At 38.8% G+C, this 22,225-nt stretch overlaps 1 protein-coding gene across 14 annotated transcripts in view; it reads left to right on the forward strand.

Moving 5' to 3' along the window:
• Positions 1 to 22,225, forward strand: part of nfixb (nuclear factor I/Xb) — a 527,883-nt gene that overhangs the window by 290,577 nt on the left and 215,081 nt on the right. The gene's annotated exons all lie outside the window — the stretch shown is intronic.

A 22,225-nucleotide genomic window follows, 5' to 3' on the forward strand; every position in this document is an offset into this window, starting at 1 on the left:
AAAATATTGGCATCAGGACAACCCTAGTACCTACAAAAGTACATACAAGTCATATTTTTCTCGTAGCAAATAGTGTCAATCCAATGAACACAACATGCATTTTATAAAGGATATTTACGTGCTTTGTACAGCACGACACGTCACACTGTCATAACCCCGTAACCCCGCTAGGGCTGCAGCTAACGATTATTTTTCTATCGATTAATCTATAGATAATTTTTTCGGTTAATCTATAGATTATTTTTTTCGATTAATCTATACATTATTTTTCCTTTTACCGATTTTTTTTTAAATTTAAAATGAAGAGGAAAAAATAAATGTAGGCCAGTTTTTTCAAAAGGCATGGCTTTTATTTACAAAAAAAAAAGTATGGCCACTCAGTCAACATTGACAACAACATGACAAAATATTCTGTAACAATGTAAACATTTAAAACTTTTAACATTTAACAAAATTAAAAGTAGCTTATTTGCTTTTTAATGTGCAAATATAAAAGTAAACATCCAGTGCAAATCTTAATATTCTGGAATAGTATAAGCATTTCAAAAGTAAAAGTATTGCTTATTTTGCTTTAAAATGTGCAAAAATAAAGATAAACATCCAATACAAAAAAGTGCAAAACGGAAATATTCTGTAACAAGTGTAAATATTTCAACAAAAGTAAAAGTATTGCTTATTTGCTAAAATGTGCAAAAATAAAGCTAAACATCCAATGCAAAAAAGTGTACAGTGTAAACATTTCAACAAAAGTAAAAGTATTGCTTATTTTGCTTAATAACACAACAATGATAGTATGATTAAAGTGAAAGTTAATTGTTCGTTTGTACATAGTATATGTAACTGTTAATGTTGTAAAAGGTATTTGCACAACTAATTAACGTTAGCGTTTGTGACACGTCCTGTGCCGTGGGGTTCTTTCAGGACCGACAGACTGAACGCCAGACGGCTTTGCCAGGTTTACAATCTTTTAATTTTACACAAAGTCTTTTCTCTTCCAACTGCGCGTATCGCGCACCTGGGCACGATTGCGGCGTCGCTCCCGGCGCGCCCCGCCTCGCCGCTCGCTCGCCGCCGCCGCCTCTCCACAGCGTTAAAGAGGAGCGCGTCTTTGTAAACACTGAACAGGCACGCCAAACGCGCCTCTCAGAGCGAAACGGTGCTTTAGTTTATGAATTTACAACGCAGATACAAATGACACATTCATGTTTTTGTGTAATAATGACAACGTATACGCACACGGACGATTGACTTGTTGATGGTGATGGCAAGAACGCTGTCGGGGGTTTTCTTTTCAAATGTTCGTTCATAGCCGTTGTGCTGCTATGATAGGCCATTTCCGCTCGACACAGTGTGCATACAACATTATTAGGCCGTTTATTGAAATACTCCCACACTTTTGACGACTTTTGGCGTGCTTTTTTCCCCTCGCTCGCATCGTCTGCTTTGCGCTCCGCCATGACAGTAAAGTAGTGTGACGTAAATATGCGACGCGCCGACGCACAAAAACGGCGTCGACGTATTTACGTAACCGATGACGTCGACTACGTCGACGCGTCGTTTCAGCCTTAAACCCCGCAGAAGTGTGCTACAACTCAACTTTTTTTTGGCTCGGCGGTGGCTTATTTTGCACTTGCACTGAGAGAAAATGCGTGGTCTCCCCAATGTCTGCCTGTCGGAGGCAAGTGTGTGAAGTTTAGGTGTCGCACGTGGAGCCCACGTACGCATGCATAAACCCGTGCGCGCCATAGAAGCCGGCCGAGCAACAACAAACACTTTGAGCCTGTGACGGATCTCTCCGGACCGCCCCCCCTCATACTCAGTCGGCACCTGAACCCACTTGGCACCTGATGCCCGCGCATGAAAAGAAAAAAAGACTACTTTTGCAAGCAAACGTATACATGTACTCCGGAAACCCATCTGGAGCCTCACAGGCCAGGAACCAAGTGTTGATTAGACCCTCATTAGAAACACGGACACGCTAATTATGAAATAATGAAAATCCTTTTTAGAAATTATTTGCCGAGTGTTTTTCTCGCGCGTTTTCCCCGACTTTCCATACGCTGCCACGGCGCGGGTCTACTGTTATTTGTCAAAAGTGCCACCAGCTGATTTATTTCAAGCATCTCTCCTTGAGCTTTTGTTTCTTTACGAGCTTCTCCTCCAGCGCGCGCACAAAGCAAACATGCACGCATCCGTAGAAAAAGAGGAGCGCAGGTAATTCAGACGCTGTTGTTTGTTTTAAGAGGCGACAGCCTTGAGGACTCAATTAAAGGCGGAGTAAACAATATAAAGCAGGCCTGGGCAATTATTTTGACTCGGGGGCCAAATTTAGAGAAAAACAATGTTTCTGGGGGCCGGTATATCTATTTTTAGGAAAACTAATACAAAACCTCACAATAATGTCTGATTGAATGCTAAAAATGTTATGACAGACCGCCTTAAAAACGGAATTGAATTTTTTTCTTTTTTCTATGAATGATAAAACCCTGAATATTGAGAACATATGAACGTCACACCCCTTAAAACGGAATGACATTTTACATTTTTTTACTGAATGAGACACCTAGAATGTACAAATTCCGTTTCCATATGAGTTGGGAAATTGTGTTAGATGTAAATATAAACGGAATACAATGATTTGCAAATCATTTTCAACCCATATTCAGTTGAATATGCTACAAAGACAACATATTTGATGTTCAAACTCATAACTTTTTTTTTTTTTTTGCAAATAATAATTAACTTAGAATTTCATGGCTGCAACACGTGCCAAAGTAGTTGGGAAAGGGCATGTTCACCACTGTGTTACATGGCCTTTTCTTTTAACAACACTCAGTAAACGTTTGGGAACTGAGGAGACACATTTTTTAAGGTTCTCAGGTGGAATTATTTCCCATTCTTGCTTGATGTACAGCTTAAGTTGTTCAACAGTCCGGGGGTCTCCGTTGTGGTATTTTAGGCTTCATAATGCGCCACACATTTTCAATGGGAGACAGGTCTGGACTACAGGCAGGCCAGTCTAGTACCCGCACTCTTTTACTATGAAGCCACGTTGATGTAACACGTGGCTTGGCATTGTCTTGCTGAAATAAGCAGGGGCGTCCATGGTAACGTTGCTTGGATGGCAACATATGTTGCTCCAAAAGTATTAAGTATTAAAATAAAACAATAAAAGACAAATCAATAAAATAGAAAAAAACAATAAAAGACAAATCAATAAAATAGAATAAAACAACAAAAGACAAAGCAATAAAATAGAATAAAACAATAAAAGACAAATCAATAAATTAGAATAAAATAATAAAAGACAAATCAATAAAATAATAAAAGACAAATCAATAAAATAGAATAAAACAATAAAAGACAAATCAATAAAATGGAATAAAATAATAAAAGACAAATCAATAAAATACAATTAAACAATAAAAAAAGTTCAAAACATTACAGGAATTACCAAAATGTACGGTTTTCCAAAGCCTTTTTCCACTGTTTCAAAGTTTTCGCAGTCCAAAATTTTCATTCAATTACAAGGGGGGGGGGGGGGGGACAAGCGCTAGAAAAATGGATGGGTGGATGGAAATTCTAGTTTTTTCCAAAATTCCAGGAATTACGAAATACTAATTCTCAATTCAAACTGTTACAGCGTCAACATTTTTCAACCAATTCGAAAAATTCCAACACCAACCCATTCATAAAATCTCAGACAATTGTGTCTGTATTATTATTTTAAAAAATTCTTGGTTTTCCCAAAATTCACAAATTTCTAGGAAATGTTCAAAGTTCTATGATGCCCAAAATTCTCAAATTTTGGTCCCAATTTTTACTAATTCGGACTTTTCAACCATCCACACACACTACTCTTCCAAGATATTAAATGCTAAAACATGTTTTCCATCTTCCCAAATTTCAGTTTTTCCCAGAATTTCCAGAAATTTCTTCCCATTGACAATAAATGGGCAATATACAAACTTCTGCATTTCCCACATTCCTCACCCAATTTGAACCGTTCCACCCTCCACACACTCCACTCACTGTGGACATTCAAGCCACCGTGTTTCCCGGATTCCGAAAATTCCCTGATTACCCGTAATTACCAGGAATTCCCCCCCATTTAAAATGAATGGGCAATATACAAACCTCTCCATATCCTACATTTCTCAACCGATTCGAACTGTTCCAGCATCCACACACTCCACTCACCCTGGACATTGAAGCATTCCAGTTCCACTCAAGTGGCTTGGCAGCTTGCGCACATAAAGCATTCACACGCAATTCCTACCAGAATTGCAAATTCTAATCTCAAGTATATTTTTTGTCAGTGAATCTACTCTTTTGTACCAACTCCCATCTTTATCACTAAGCTCATATATGCAGCAGGTTTACATTGGTAGAAAGTTGATATCTGCCACTCTCTTCTGTCCTGCTTATGAGAAAAATACTGTCGACTACAATCAATTACAGCAACCTGGGCTTCATTTTGTGGTTAGATTTGTATCTGTAGTTTGGCTCCAAGACTGTGCTTTCTGTTGTTTCTATGTTTTTTACTCTCTCTTTGGTTCTGACTGTAAAGCAGATCCAACCCAGATCATGTTCGCAGCAAAGGCACCAGGAATGGAGTCATTTTCCCCCTCTGCTCTGGTCCTGAGTGGTTTTCCTCCAACATGACGTAAACAAACTTGCTAATGTGATTACTACAAAGCCAATGTTTCTGTTTTGGATACATGCTATGAACCCACATCTTCTGATAGACTAAAAGATTTTGTGTTGGATGTCAATTCAAACTGCACAGTCCTGGCAGTCAAGCAGGGAAATCCTTACGCTAAGAACCACGATTATCTCAGTAAACTAAAAAGGCTTACAGGGAGCTGCGGTTTCTGTCTTTGTAACAGGCTTAAGCATGAATATTATTTTTGAAATAGTCTAGTCTGGTCTTGTCCCAAGGCACAAAATCCTTACCATTACAGTGGAACCTTGATTTACGCACTTACTAGGTTCTTGACCATGGTTCGTACATAGGCAAGTTTCGTATATTAAAGCAACTTTCTCCATGAGAAACAAGGTCAACAAAAATAATGGGTTCCAGCCTTAACAAAAATCCATATTTGTGTACACTTTGAACACAAAAATTACAAAATAAAATAAATCCACTGCAGTGACGTGTGGAGGGTTGAGGGTATGCACACGGTTCTTCGGCAGCTTTGCTCGGTCCAGTAAAGTGATATTAAGTTGGTTTGATATACAGTAATGTGTATCAAACAAACACAACATTGGGGGAAAGGATCAACTCTCTAATAAACGAAAGCAACTCGCTAAACTGCACGCACATACACTGTCACTAGCCCTGTGGTGCACTCACAGTCTGAAATCACACAATTCCTTAACTTTAACAGCCAGGACGCTACAATGATGAGGAATACCTTGTCGGTTAATCTTCTTTGCGTGCAGCTGAAGCGGGTAGGCAGTGTCAACAACGCTGTGGATACTTCCTAAACGTTTCAAACCACACAATTGTCCAATGCTTTATTTGGACTCATATTGAGCTAGCAAAACTAGAAAAAGGCTCTGAAAAGGCTAAAAAAAATGGCAAAAAGCAGACAAAGTAGCACAGTAGCTACTGACAGCACTGCTATGCTGACTGAATGAGCACTAGAGCTCAATAAGCCCCTCCCACAATGGATGTGCCGCCGAGCACAATAGATGGATGAAACGTACGTACACGAAGATAAGGTTCGTACAAATAAGCCATTTTTCATTTGGTCTGTTGTTCGTAAATCGAAAAGTATGTACAATGAGGGGTTCGTAATTCAAGGTTCCACTGTACAATATTCAGTGTTTCTTCACCAAAGCAAATGCGTTCATCTATCTTCTATTCATCGGACTGTGCGCTCAGTGGATGTGTCCTGGCTGGACCTCGAAACAGAACCTAGTCCTGAGCCTCCTTTGTGGTCAGGCTTGATTTTTTTTCTCTTCTAAGAGGTGTTTGTGAAAATGATCAGGGCTTTCACTCCTGGCTTTCAGAGCCGCCATCCCCCTTACCGCTTCTCAGTTTCTTTGTTCAGGTCTGCCATGTTGTTTGTTTTCTTTTACACTGTAGCTGTTCCTTGGATTTTCTCCCAATTGTCTCTGAATTGTCATCTTCTGTTAAGATGATGTTTTTGGTTCCTCGATTCTCCCAAATCATCAGAAACCTGTGAAGTGAGATTGATATCTTCAGTAGAGACTGGCGTGAGGTGGTAGACGTCCTACCTGGTCGCTGGGTGGAGGTTACGAAGCATTCCAGAAGGAGGTACAGTCGTGGTCAAAAGTGTACATACACTTGTAAAGAACATAATGTCATGGCTGTCTTGAGTTTCCAATCATTTCTACAACTCTTATTTTTTTTTGATAGAGTGATTGGAGCACATACTTGTTGGTCACAAAAAACATTCATGAAGTTTGGTTCTTTTATGAATTTATTATGGGTCTACTGGAAATGTGAGCAAACCTGCTGGGTCAAAAGTATACATACAGCAATGTTAATATTTGCTTACATGTCCCTTGGCAAGTTTCACTGCAATAAGGCGCTTTTGGTAGCCATCCACAAGCTTCTGGCAAGCTTCTGATTGAATTTGTAACCACTCCTCTTGACAAAATTGGTGCAGTTCAGCTAAATGTGTTGGTTTTCTGACATGGACTTGTTTCTTCAGCATTGCAAGGCCATTCTAAAACCTTAATTCTAGCCTGATTTAGCCATTCCTTTACAACTTTTGACGTGTGTTTGGGGTCATTGTCCTGTTGGAACACCCAACTGCGCCCAAGACCCAACCTCCGGGCTCATGATTTTAGGTTGTCCTGAAGAATTTGGAGGTAATTCTCTTTTTTCATTGTCCCATTTACTCTCCATAAAGCACCAGTTCCATTGGCAGCAAAACAGGCCCAGAGCATAATACTACCACCACCATGCTTGACAGTAGGATTGGCATTCCTGGGATTAAAGGCCTCATATTTTCCCCAACATATTGCTGGGTATTGTGGCCAAACAGCTCAATTTTTGTTTCATCTGACCACAGAACTTTCCTCCAGAAGGTCTTATCTTTGTCCATGTGATGAATGTTTTTTGTGACCAACAAGTATGTGCTCCAATCACTCTATCACAAAATAATAAGAGTTGTAGAAATGATTGGAAACTCAAGACAGCCATGACATTATGTTCTTTACAAGTGTATGTAAACTTTTGACCACAACTGTATTTGTTTTGTCTATGAATAGATCATTAAAATTGAAGCCATTAACAACCTACAGGGTGAGCAAGAAACATTTTAATAAATCCTACAAATGTCCAGCAAATGTCAAGGAATTTGCTGACCTTAAACCTCAGTCTGGGTACGATCATTCCCCAAAGTGTCAGTTATCTCGGTCGCTTTGCATAAAAGTCATGTACTCTAAAATATGTTACAAATGGGCAAACTTACATACGTCGCGCAAAAACTACCGAACACATTCCTCTTTAGGATTTTAAAATAAAGATTTTTCCCAGTGTCATACTCTCCGAATTTCTGAACCTCGTCAAAAATTCAGCTATTTGATGGAAGATGACAACACGGAAAAATGTGCTTGCTTGTTGGAGAAATAGGCCTCCACACGAAATGTCTTTTCATTGGTTGACCAACACATTTTGGGTAAGACTATTGTTACAATATTTCAGGCACAATGTTGACTCGAATAAAATTAACAGATTTATTAAAATACATTCTTGGGTCACCCTGTAACACAGCAGTACCTCAGCTTACGAGTTTTTTGGGATACGAGCTGTCTCTCGGCTTTGTGTTATGGTTCAGGTTCCTAGCAAAAATTTGGGTTCCGAGCCTCCCCATTACTAGTTGGCATTGCGAATGTCTTGGTGTACCCTGTAGGATGCGACCAAAACATCCAGTCTCTGACTTCCTAGCAATGACTGATAGCTAGAGATCGACATAGCTTTGTTTTTCCAACCATGGGAACGAAGAAAGTGAGTGTGAAGGACAGTGCTGAGAAGAAGAAGTGGATGACATTCATTGAATTTAAGGAAAATATGACAGCGCTGGTCTGTACAATACTGAAGTCGATACTCTTGCCAAACATGTATCCATGAAAATATGGAGAAGCTGCTGACAATGTGTTTGAAGTAGATGCCAGTATAAGTCTGCTCTCCAAGGTACCGTATTTTTCGGAGTATAAGTCGCACCTGTCGAAAATGCATAATAAAGAAGGACAAAAACATATATAAGTCGCACTGGAGTATAAGTCTAATTTTTTGGGGAATTTTATTAGATAAAACCCAACACCAGAATAGACATATGAAAGGCAATTTAAAATAAATAAAGAATAGTGAACAACAGGCTGAATAAGTGTACGTTATATGAGGCATAAATAACCAACTGAGAACGTGCCTGGTATGTTAACGTAACATATTATGGTAAGAGTCATTCAAATAACTATAACATATAGAACATGCTATACATTTACCAAACAATCTGTCACTCCTAATCGCTAAATCCCATGAAATCTTATACGTCTAGTCTCTTACGTGAATGAGATAAATAATATTATTTGATATTTTACGGTAATGTGTTAATAATTTCACACATAAGTCGCTCCTGAGTATAAGTCGCACCCCCGGGCAAACTATGAAAAAAAACTGCGACTTATAGTCCGAAAAATACAATAATTATTAATTGGAGACATTTTTGAAAATAGAGAAAAAGAAGAAGCTTATCGACTAAGTTGTCGGCACGGACTACAAAGGCGGACGCGTGCAAATTTTCCGGACTTATGCAGATCCCAAATATAGATCAGCAGGTACCAGAAGGTAAGAAAAGTTGCTTTTGCATAATATTGCGAAACAAAACGCCAGATAATATGTCTTACCTTATACACACACCATAATGATACTCGTATGTTGAAGCACAGTATGTCTGACTATGGTAGCCGTAATGCTCTGACAATCCATCAAGCGGTGCGACTTCGTAGCTTACCAAAGTCGTACTAAAACATTTTTATAGATTTTTGAGCTCCGTGTGTAATGTTCTATATTTTCAATGGCACATATAACATGTTGGTGTTGTTTACTTGAGTCATATTGCAGTCTACACGTACCTCTTATGTGTGATTGCCATCATATTGCAGTCTACACATATCTCTTATGTGTGACTGCCATCATATTGCAGTCCACACGTATCTCTTATTTGTGACTGCCATCATATTGCAGTCTACACGTATCTCTTAGGTGTGACTGCCATCATATTGCAGTCTATATGTATCTCTTATGTGTGACTGCCATCATATTGCAGTCCACACGTATCTCTTATGTGTGACTGCCATCATATTGCAGTCTTCACGTATCTCTTATGTGTGACTGCCATCTACTGGTCACACTTATCATTTCACCGTGTACCAAATAAAATAGCTTTGAGGTCGGTAAGCACAACCAAAATTGTTACGTACATTAGGCGCACCGGGTTATAAGGCGCACTGTCGAATTTTGAGAAAATTCAAGGATTGTAAGTGCGCCTGAGTATAAGTCGCACCCCCGGCCAAACTATGAAAAAAACTGTGACTTATAGTCTGAAAAATACGGTAAAAAGGATATTCATAAGCCTGCAACTTTCAAGCCCTGTATGAATTTATACAAACTTCCTGGTTCAGTAAGATATGAAATACAACCTCATTCCCCTTTGCCTCCACCCGCGCCCATGTCTGTCTCTAAACCGAGTACCTTTACCTTTTAAGTAAAACCTCCTGTCTGGCGGCCAAACACAGTTCATCGACTGGTAGGACAGAGTGTGTGTGACTTTATGTTGGCATAACAATGTCAGTGCCACCTTGCCCTTTGTGCGCAACATTCGTCAACTCAATTGATTTTGCTGGCTGCACACAAAGATAATGGAGGCGAGGCAGTGCAGAGTTTAAAAAGGCATGCAGCTGGGATCTGGCAGGGATGAGGATGCGGTGGTTGCTTGAAGAAGACTCGACAAGAGGGTAGGGGTGCTCACGTACCCAAATGAAGAAAGAAATATGTCCCCGGGGCCTGATCTAAACAGGATCGACCTGTTGCTGACTTTTTCTGTTGCTTCCCCTCATTTATCCGCCGGTGCCCGAGGGCCAAAGAACCCAACAACCTTATGCTTATGTAAGCAGTATTTATCTCCTTTATTTGGGTTCTTAAATGAAAATAATCTTCAGTCAACCTTGTGTACTCAAAGTCAGTGAAAGCTAGCATATCGTGATGTCAATCAACAATGTCATGAAAAAGGTGTGTGAGCCATACTTGCCAACCCTCCCGAATTTTCCGGGAGACTCACGAATTTCAGTGCCTCTCCCGAAAATCTCCTGGGACAACCATTCTCCCGATTTCCAGCCAGACTTAAGGCACGCCCCCTCCAAGTCCGCGTGTACCTGAGTGAGGACAGCCTGTCGTCACGTCCGCTTTTCCTCCATATAAACAGCGTGCCGGCCCAGTCACGTTATAACATCTACGGCTTTTGGAGAGTGCACAACTGCACACACAAGAAGGAGACAAAGCAGAAAAACGAAGAAGAGACAGTCATGGCGACGACGAGTAAGAAGAAGAAGTCATCAGAGAGGGTGTTGAGTTGGTTAGAAAGATAGTGACAGAGAATAGAACGAGGATGGACAATTCAACCCTAAACTCACTCCTTTCCTGCAAATGAAATTGCACAGATGCTGCCCATACCTATGCTCCTTCGAAGGCTGTGCTACTGGCTGCAAAACATTGCACTTTCAAATACAACAATGAGTAGAGGAGTGTTATGTGTGTGTATATTTGTAAATAAATAAACACTGAAATTCAAGTACCGTATTTTTCGGACTATTAAGTCGCAGTTTTTTTCAGAGTTTGGCCGGGGGAGCGACTTATGTGTGAAATTATTAACACATTAGCATAAAATATCAAATAATATTATTTAGCTCATTCACGTAAGAGACTAGACGTATAAGATTTCATGGGATTTAGCGATTAGGAGTGACAGATTGTTTGGTAAACGTATAGCATGTTCTATATGTTATAGTTATTTGAATGACTCTTACCATAATATGTTACGTTAACATACCAGGCACGTTCTCAGTTGGTTATTTATGCCTCATATAACGTACACTTATTCAGCCTGTTCTTCACTATTCTTTATTTATTTTAAATTGCCTTTCAAATGTCTATTCTTGGTGTTGGGTTTTATCAAATAAATTTCCCCAAAAAATGCGACTTATACTCCAGTGCGACTTATATACCCAGCATGAGACTTTAAACTGTTTTTAGCTTTTAACTTTTTTAACTGTTTTTAACTTTTATACTGTTTTTTATCTAACAAACTGTTCTTAGGGTAATTTATATTTGCTTTTTCAATGTGTATTTTTATTTCTGTTTTAAATATAATTTTTTAGTCTGTCCTTTGCCTCTATTTCTTTGTGGTGTACAGGCCTTTGTTTTTCAACTGTGCTTGTTTTTAAAGGGATTTATAAATAAAGTTGGTATGGTATGGTATATGTTTTTTTCCTTCTTTATTATGCATTTTCGGCCGGTGCGACTTATACTCCAAAAAATACGGTATTTATTTTATATATATATATATATATATATATATATATATATATATATGTATAGATATATATATATATATGTATATATATATATATAAAATAAATACCGTATTTTATATATATATATATATAAATACCGTATTTTTTGGAGTATAAGTCGCACTGGCCGAAAATGCATAATAAAGAAGGAAAAAAACATTTATACCATACCATACGACTTATACTCCAAAAAATATGGTATTTATTTTATATATATATATATATATATATATATATATATATATATATATATATATATATATATATATATATATATATATATATATATATATGTATATATATATATGTATAGTTATATATATATATATATATATATATATATATATATATATGTATATATATATATGTATAGATATATATATATATATATGTATATATATATATATAAAATAAATACCGTATTTTATATATATATATAAATAAATACCGTATTTTTTGGAGTATAAGTCGCAGTACGGTATTTATTATATATATATATGTATATATATATATATATAAATACCGTATTTTTTGGAGTACGGTATGTCCTTCGTTCTGTGGTAGGTTCCTGCGGACGTTATCTCCTTCTGTTGTTGACTATTTTTTTCATACGGTGTTGAACTGGAAATTGCTGCTTCGGCATTTTGTTGATGTGACATCGAACGGAGATGTTGACATGCGGAGTAAGCACTCTTCATTCTCTAGCAGGTGACTTTTAAATGATGCTACACATTAGCAGTAATGCTACTTTTTGGAGCAACGCTTTTGCTGCATAAATAGAACATAATCCCGCTTGAAGCCAAACCACCGCCGGACGATGGACCCCGTGCTGTTTTTCTTGGGGAATTAATTATTCCTCCATTTGTTACCAGATTGGCACCTTCTCTCTCTCGTATTACCACTTGCACCACTCCGCTAGCATCACAGCTAATGTTACCCATGTCGCTACCTCTCTGCTCGGGGAGGGCGTGTGACGTTGCACGCGTGACGTATGTAAGAAAGTGCGCTTGTTTTTATGTCCTTGTGAGAAGGAGAGACAAGAAAGAGTGGGAAACGCATGCAGTGTAATGCCCGCAGCTAAAAGCAACTGTGTGAGAACGTATACTCGAATATCACGATATAGTCATTTTCTATATCGCACAGAGACAAACCCGCGATATATCGAGCATATCGATGTATCGCCCAGCCCTAGCGGAGAGAATACGCTGTTGAAGTGGAGGCACGTAAATAAGACGGTGCATCCTGAAGAGATGGCTTGAAGATGATCTGTAATCTATGCAATGTTTTGACCAAAGAACCACCGTCACACATTATGTAGACCACAAGTTTTAAATGTAGAAACAAATATCACAATATATTCCTTTAAGCTGAGGAATATGACTAAAAGGAGGTTGAAAGAGATCCAGGAGGGGTGATTGTAGTGGTTGAGAGTAAAAGTGGTCATAAAACAGGACTGTGCCACCCAGTGACCGCATCAAGACTTCTTCTTAATGACAGGCTTAGTGAACACATGGCCGACAGAACGGTGGCGTGTGCGAGTGTGTTTGTGCAGAACACATCTGCACTCTTCTGTCAGTGCTTTTTTTTAAAATTTTAAATGGCTGTGTTAACCATGGAGAGTTACGCTCAGTATGGACATATGTCAGCATGGACATATGTCAAGTACATCATGCAAACCACACAGCAGCACTCCACAGGTCAGCAATGTATGCTCCGTTCCTTTTGGAGTGACGTTTTTAACCATTTTGCCCCCATTCTCAAATCTTGTGAAGGGTATGAAAATTAGAGTGAGTAAAACTCCACATTTTAATATCGATCTGATATCGATCTGATACATGGCCAATATCGCATTTATTACCGTATTTTTCGGAGTATAAGTCGCACCGGCTGAAAATGCATAATCAAGAAGGAAAAAAACATATATAAGTCGCATTTTTGGGGGAAATGTATTTGATAAAAGCCAACACCAAGAATAGACATTTGAAAGGCAATTTAAAATAAATAAAGAATAGTGAACAACAGGCTGAATAAGTGTACGTTATATGAGGCATAAATAACCAACTGAGAACGTGCCTGGTATGTTAACGTAACATATTATGGTAAGAGTCATTCAAATAACTATAACATATAGAACATGCTATACGTTTACCAAACAATCTGTCACTCCTAATCGCTAAATCCCATGAAATCTTATACGTCTAGTCTCTTACGTGAATGAGCTAAATGATATTATTTGATATTTTCCGGTAATGTGTTAATAATTTCACACATAAGTCGCTCCTGAGTATAAGTCGCACCCCCGGCCAAACTATGAAAAAACTGCGACTTATAGTCCGAAAAATACGGTAACCAAATATTAACATTGCTGTATGTATACGTTATAATATATATATATATATATATATATATATATATATATATATATATATATATATATATATATATATATATATATATATATATATATATAAATTGGAGACATTTTTGAAGATAAAGAAAAAGAAGAAGCTTATCGACCAAGTTGTTGGCACGGACTACAAAGGCGGACGCGTGCAAATTTTCCGGACTTATGCACATCCCAACTATAGATCAGCAGGTACCAGAAGGTAAGAAAAGTTGCTTTTGCATAATATTGCGAAACAAAACGCCAGATAATATGCCTTACCTTAATACACACACCATAATAATACTCGTATGTTGAAGCACAGTACAATCCATCAAGCGGTGCGGCTTCATAGCTTACTAGGGGTGTAACGGTACACAAAAATTTCGGTTCGGTACGTACCTTGGTTTAGAGGTCACGTTTCGGTTCATTTTCGGTACAGTAAGAAAACAACAAAATAAAAATTTTGGGGTTATTTATTTACCAAATTTGCAAAATCTTCCACCAAAAATATTTTTCTTAGTGGAATATTTGATGTGAAGTAATGGGAACCTTGGATAGGTCAATAATTCATAATAACATTGATTTTGATTCAATATTATGTTTTGAGCAATGACAGTTTGAAAGAAAAAAACAGCTTTGTTTTATTAGTCAACATTGCAACTTTTTCTAAATTACATTTATTCTTTAAGCTTTTTTATTTCACTTTTGTTACGTTTTTTTTTATTTTAATAGTATTTTTAGAATGTGCCGTGGGCCTTTAAAACATTAGCTGTGGGCCGCAAATGGCCTTCGGGGCACACTTTTGACACCCCTGCTATAGATAATAAAAAATTAAATCTGATAAATCTATGGATAAAAAGCAGAGCCTGGAAACGCATGCGCGTTTATCATAACTCTCTCTCTCTCTCTCTCTGTCTCTGCCCCTCCCTCAAGAATGCTGCTGCATGCACAATTTGTTTTGTTTTTAACCCCTTCTTAACCCTGAACGTACATTGTTAATACATGCAACTCTAACTCAAAATGCCAGACATTTGAGGCATTTAAGAAACTCCGCCCTGACAGCTCCGCAAAAGAGGACATGTCCGGTGAAAAGAGGACGTATGGTCAGTCTATCCTAGCCCGTTAGCTGCTAGCATGCCGTGTGTTGTGCCTCGGTGTGCATAGTTTACACAACTTGCGTTACGCTACTTAATATGTCCGTGTGGAAACTCGTTCGGTACACCTCCGAACCGAACCGAAACCCCCGTACCGAAACGGTTCAATACAAATACACGTACCGTTACACCCCTATAGCTTACCAAAGTCGTACTAAAACATTTTTATAGATTTTTGAGCACCGTGTGTAATGTTCTATATTTTCCATGGAACATATAACATTTTGGTGTTGTTTACTTGAGTCATATTGCAGTCTACACGTATATCTTATGTGTGACTACCATCATATTGCAGTCTACACTTATCTCTTATGTGTGACTGCCATCATATTGCAGTCTACACTTATCTCTTATGTGTGACTGCCATCATATTGCAGTCTACACGTATCTCTTACGTGTGACTGCCATCATATTGCAGTCTACACGTATCTCTTATGTGTGACTGCCTTCATATTGCAGTCCACACGTATCTCTTAGGTGTGACTGCTATCATATTGCAGTCTATATGTATCTCTTATGTGTGACTGCCATCATATTGGAGTCTACACGTATCTCTTATGTGTGACTGCCATCATATTGCAGTCCACACGTATCTCTTATGTATGACTGCCATCTACTGGTCACACTTATCATTTCACCGTGTACCAAATAAAATAGCTTTGAGGTCGGTAAGCACAACCAAAATTGTTACGTACATTAGGCGCACTGGGTTATAAGGCGCAGTGTCGAATTTTGAGAAAATTCAAGGATTGTAAGTGCGCCTTATAGTCCGAAAATCATATTACAGTCTACACGTATCTCTTATGTGTGACTGCCATCATATTGCAGTCTACACATATCTCTTATGTGTGACTGCCATCATATTGCAGTCTACACGTATCTCTTATGTGTGACTGCCATCATATTGCAGTCCACACGTATCTCTTATGTGTGACTGCCATCATATTGCAGTCTACACGTATCTCTTAGGTGTGACTGCCATCATATTGCAGTCCACATGTATCTCTTATGTGTGACTGCCATCATATTGCAGTCCACACGTATCTCTTATGTGTGACTGCCATCATATTGCAGTCTACACGTGTCTCTTATGTGTGACTGCCATCTACTGGTCACACTTATCATTTCACCGTGTACCAAATAAAATAGCTTTGAGGTCGGTAAGCACAACCAAAATTGTTACGTATATTAGGCACACCGGGTTATAAGGCGCACTGTCGAATTTTGAGAAAATTCAAGGATTGTAAGTGCGCCTTATAGCCCGAAAATCATATTGCAGTCTACACGTATCTCTTATGTGTGACTGCCATCATATTGCAGTCTACACATATCTCTTATGTGTGACTGCCATCATATTGCAGTCTACATGTATCTCTTATGTGTGACTGCCATCATATTGCAGTCTACACGTATCTCTTAGGTGTGACTGCCATCATATTGCAGTCTATATGTATCTCTTATGTGTGACTGCCATCATATTGCAGTCTACATGTATCTCTTATGTGTGACTGCCATCATATTGCAGTCTACACGTATCTCTTATGTGTGACTGCCATCTACTGGTCACACTTATCATTTCACCGTGTACCAAATAAAATAGCTTCGAGGTCGGTAAGCTCAACCAAAATTATTCCGTACATTAGGTGCACCGGGTTATAAGGCGCACTGTCGAGTTTTGAGAGAATTAAAGGATTGTAAGTGCGCCTTATAGTCCGAAAAATACGGTACTATTTTATTTTTTAATTAATTTTTTATAATTTTTTTGTTTTGTTTTGTTTTTTGGCGGACAATAGATGTATGATGTATGCAAATACGATGTAATGGATAGGAATGTCTGAGGCTGGATGTCAATAAAAACTAAATTACAAAAAAAAAAAAAGAAATCAGGCAAAACAAATAGGTTTCCTGCTGTCCTTCTCTACCGTCTGGTCTCCTAGTGAGAGTATAACTTACAGTAGTGCGGAGGGTCTCTCGAGGTCAGGGAACAAAAATCACAAAGACATGTGGAATGCTGAAAGCGGGCCAATGCAAACAGGCAGGCCCCGGCTCTCCGTCCGTGCAGTTCTGTAACCACCAGTGAGACTCACCTCCGTCCCTTTGCTCGGTGGATCTGAGACGAGGGCAAAAGATCCACTAATCAAACACGACGACTCAAACTGAACCACAGGAAAACACAGCATTAGGTTTGTCCCGATACCAACAATTTGGTACCGGTACCAAAATGTATTTTGATACTTTTCGATACTTTTCTAAATAAAGAGGACCACAAAAAAGCTTTATTTTAACAAAAAATCTTCTAATACATCAAACATATGTTTCTTATTGCAATTTAGTCCTTAAATAAAATAGTGAACATACTAGACAACTTGTCTTTTAGTAGTAAGTAAACAAAAAAAGGCTCCTAATTAGTCTGTTGATGTATGCAGTAACATATTGTGTCATTTATCATTCTATTATTTTGTCAACATTATGAAGGTCAAACTGTAAAAATGTATTATTAATCTACTTGTTCATTTACTGTTAATATCTGCTTACTTTCTCTTTCAACATGTTCTATCTACACTTCTGTTAAAATGTAATAATCACTTATTCTTCTGTTGTATGATACTTTACATTAGTTTTGGATGATACCACACATTTAGGTATCGATCCGATACCAAGTAGTTACAGGATCATACATTGGTCATTTTCAAAGTCCTCATTTGTCCAGGGACTTTTTTAATGAATTTATAATATGAATTTAAAAAAAATAATAATAATAAATATCGATGTAATCATAGTAGTATCGACTAGATACGCTATTGTACTTGGTATCATTACAGTGGACGTCAGGTGTAGATCCACCCATGGCATTTGTTTACATTCAGGAGCGCTAGCTTTTGTTAGCGGTGATCCCGGTGAGTTATTGTATCCTCCTACGGTGTGTAGTGAAGCATGTTTAGCTATTCCTCGTCCTGCAGTGATAATGGTACTTGTAAGATACTCACTTTATTTGTCGCCATGGAGACAAGGATTAGTGATTTAGAAGTAGCTAAAACACTGCCGACTGCGGATGGATGTTAGCCGCTAGCTAGCTAGCCATGTCATAAAGCACCGCTTCCTGAGGGCGTTTCAGTGTTATAACTTCACCTTTATCTTTAGTTTTTAAGCCAAAATGCGTCCGTTCTCCCTTTTCTGTCTATACACTGTGTCTGCTTGTACAAACCCCGATTCCATATGAGTTGGGAAATTGTGTTAGATGTAAATATAAACGGAATGCAATGATTTGCAAATCTTTTTCAACCCATATTCAGTTGAATATGCTACAAAGACAACATATTTGATGTTCAAACTCAAACTTTATTTTTTTTTTGCAAATAATCATTAACTTAGAATTTCATGGCTGCAACACGTGCCAAAGTAGTTGGGAAAGGGCATGTTCACCACTGTGTTACATCACCTTTTCTTTTAACAACACTCAATAAACGATTGGGAACTGAGGAAACTAATTGTTGAAGCTTTGACAGTGGAATTCTTTCCCATTCTTGTTTTATGTAGAGCTTCAGTCGTTCAACAGTCCGGGGTCTCCGCTGTCGTATTTTACGCTTCATAATGCGCCACACATTTTTGATGGGAGACAGGTCTGGACTGCAGGGGGGCCGCACTCTTTTTTTTACAAAGCCACGCTGTTGTAACACGTGCTGAATGTGGCTTGGCATTGTCTTGCTGAAATAAGCAGGGGCGTCCATGAAAAAGACGGCGCTTAGATGGCAGCATATGTTGTTCTAAAACCTGTATGTACCTTTCAGCATTAATGGTGCCTTCACAGATGTGTAAGTTACCCATGCCTTGGGCAATAATACACCCCATACCATCACAGATGCTGGCTTTTGAACTTTGCGTCAATAACAGTCTGGATGGTTCGCTTCCCCTTTAGTCCGGATGACACAATGTCGAATATTTCCAGAAACAATTTGAAATGTGGACTCGTCAGACCACAGAACACTTTTCCACTTTGTATCAGTCCATCTTAGATGATCTCGGGCCCAGAGAAGCCGGCGGCGTTTCTGCATGTTGTTGATAAATGGCTTTCACTTTGCATAGTAGAGCTTTAACTTGCACTTACAGATGTAGCAACAAACTGTATTTAGTGACAGTGGTTTTCTGAAGTGTTCCTGAGCCCATGTGGTGATATCCTATAGAGATTGATGTCGGTTTTTCATACAGTGCCGTCTGAGGGATCGAAGGTCACGGTCATTCAATGTTGATTTCCGGCCATGCCGCTTACGTGGAGTGATTTCTCCAGATTCTCTGAACCTTTTGATGATATTATGGACCGTAGATGTTGAAATCCCTACATTTTTTGCAATTGCACTTTGAGAAACGTTGTTCTTAAACTGTTTGACTATTTGCTCACGCAGTTGTGGACAAAGGGGTGTACTTCGCCCCATCCTTTCTTGTGAAAGACTGAGCATTTTTTGGGAAGCTGTTTTTATACCCAATCATGGCACCCACCTGTTCCCAATTAGCCTGCACACCTGTGGGATGTTCCAAATAAGTGTTTGATGAGCACTCCTCAACTTTATCAGTATTTATTGTCACCTTTCCCAACTTCTTTGTCACGTGTTGCTGGCATCAAATTCTAAAGTTAAGGATTATTTGCACACAAAAAAAAGTTTATCAGTTTGAACATCAAATATGTTGTCTTTGTAGCATATTCAACTGAATATGGGTTGAAAAGGATTCGCAAATCATTGTATTCCGTTTATATTTACATCAATTTCCCAACTCATATGGAAACTCCGTGATTGTGCGCTGCCGAACATGCTCCTCTGCTCGTAAAACCAGCAATGCCACGACGCGCCGTCATGCCTTTGAACCGGTACTTTTCAAACAGAGTATAGTACCGTTTTTGAGTCATTAGTACCGCGATACTATACTAGTACCGGTATACTGTACAACCCTACACAGCATCATTGCTTCGAGGCGAAATCTGCATTGAAACTTGGGTCAAAATTGCAGATGCGAACTGAACTTTGTAGTTTTGTGTCGGGAAACGTCAATAGGCGTCTTTTAAGTCATATTAAATTTACAGTTCATCGGCATGAAAAACGCAGTGCGTTGTTGCGAGCGCCTGTGATTTATGCGTCATGTTTCCGAGTTGCTTGAGAACATGACAAATCGAAATGTCACATTTTTCATTTTAGTTCACATTCGGGTGCTCTGGCCTGCAATCAGCACCGTTACCAGCCTTGCCAACCCAGGGGGCAATTTACGAGGCCGGTGTTCTCTCCTTGGCACACGTCTCTCTCTCAGAAGTCTAAAACGCCACAAAATGAAGGCGGCAGCTCGGGTTTCATTTATAAAACCTGCATGTGAGCACAGAAAAGAAAAAGAGAAACCAAACACGGCGGTATTGTTGAATTATGGCAGTGTTTTTCAACCACTAGTATGCCGTGAGATACAGTCTGGTGTGCTGTGGGGGATTATCTCATTTCACCTACCGTATTTTTCGGACTATAAGTCGCATTTTTTTTGTAGTTTGGCCGGGGGTGCGACTTATACTCAGGAACGACTTATTTGTGAAATTATTAACACATTGCCGTAAAATATCAAATAATATTATTTAGCTCATTCACGTAAGAGACTAGACCAGGGCTCGGCAACCCGCGGCTCTAGAGCCGCATGCGGCTCTTTAGCACCGCCCTAGTGGCTCTCTGGAGCTTTTTCAGAAATGTATGAAAAATGGAAAAAGATGAGGGGAAAACAATCTATTTTTTGTTTTAATATGGTTTCTGTAGGAGGACAAACATGACACAACCCTCCCTAATTGTTATAAAGCACACTGTTTATAATAAACATGCTTCACTGATTCGAGTATTTGGCGAGCACCGTTTTGTCCTACAAATTTTGGCGGTCCTTGAACTCACCGTAGTTTGTTTACATGTATAACTTTCTAGGACTTGTTTTATGCCACTTCTTTTTCTGTCTCATTTTGTCCACCAAACTTTTAAGGTTGTGCATGAAAGGAGAGTTTTGTTGATGTTATTGACTTGTTGTAGTGCTAATCAGACATATTTGTTCACTGCATGACTGCAAGCTAATTGATGCTAACATGCTATTTAGGCTAGCTATATGTACATATTGCATCATAATGCCTCATTTGTAGCTATATTTGAGGTCAATTAGTTTCCTTTAAGTCCTCTTAATTCAATTTATATCTCATGACACCTGCGATGAGGTGGCGACTTGTCCAGGGTGTACCCCGCCTTCCGCCCGATTGTAGCTGAGATAGGCTCCAGCGCCCCCCGAGACCCCAAAGGGAATAAGCGGTAGAAAATGGATGGATGGATCTCATGACACACTATCTGTATGTAATATGGCTTTTAATTTTTTGCGGCTCCAGACAGATTTTTTTTGGTATTTTTGGTCCAATATGGCTCTTTCAACATTTTGGGTTGCCGACCCCTGGACTAGACGTATAAGATTTCATGGGATTTAGCGATTAGGAGTGACAGATTGTTTGGTAAACGTATAGCATGTTCTATATGTTATAGTTATTTGAATGACTCTTACCATAATATGTTACGTTAACATACCAGGCACGTTCTCAGTTGGTTATTTATGCCTCATATAACGTACACTTATTCAGCCTGTTGTTCACTATTCTTTATTTATTTCAAATTGCCTTTCAAATGTCTATTCTTGGTGTTGGCTTTTATCAAATACATTTCCCCCCAAAAATGCGATTTATATATGTTTTTTTCCTTCTTTAATATGCATTTTCGGCCAGTGCGATTTATAATCCGGAGCGATTTATACTCGGAAAAATCCTGTATTTGGGCAAAAAACATTTTTTGCAAACCAGTAATAATAATCTGCAAATAATGTGTCGTTGTTGAGTGTCTGTGCAGTGGTTCTTAACCTGGGTTCGATCGAACCCTAGGGGTTCTGTGAGTCGGCCTCAGGGGTTCGGCAGAGCCTCCGCCGCGTAGGTCAAGACACACCCGACTCATCGTGTAAACACAAACTTCTCCCTGTCGGCGTATTATGGATACCCCCAAACAATGTTCCCTCTAATTTTCCATATGTGTGA

Source organism: Nerophis lumbriciformis, linkage group LG22, assembly GCF_033978685.3.
Source record: "Nerophis lumbriciformis linkage group LG22, RoL_Nlum_v2.1, whole genome shotgun sequence".
NCBI classification, from domain to species: domain Eukaryota; kingdom Metazoa; phylum Chordata; class Actinopteri; order Syngnathiformes; family Syngnathidae; genus Nerophis; species Nerophis lumbriciformis.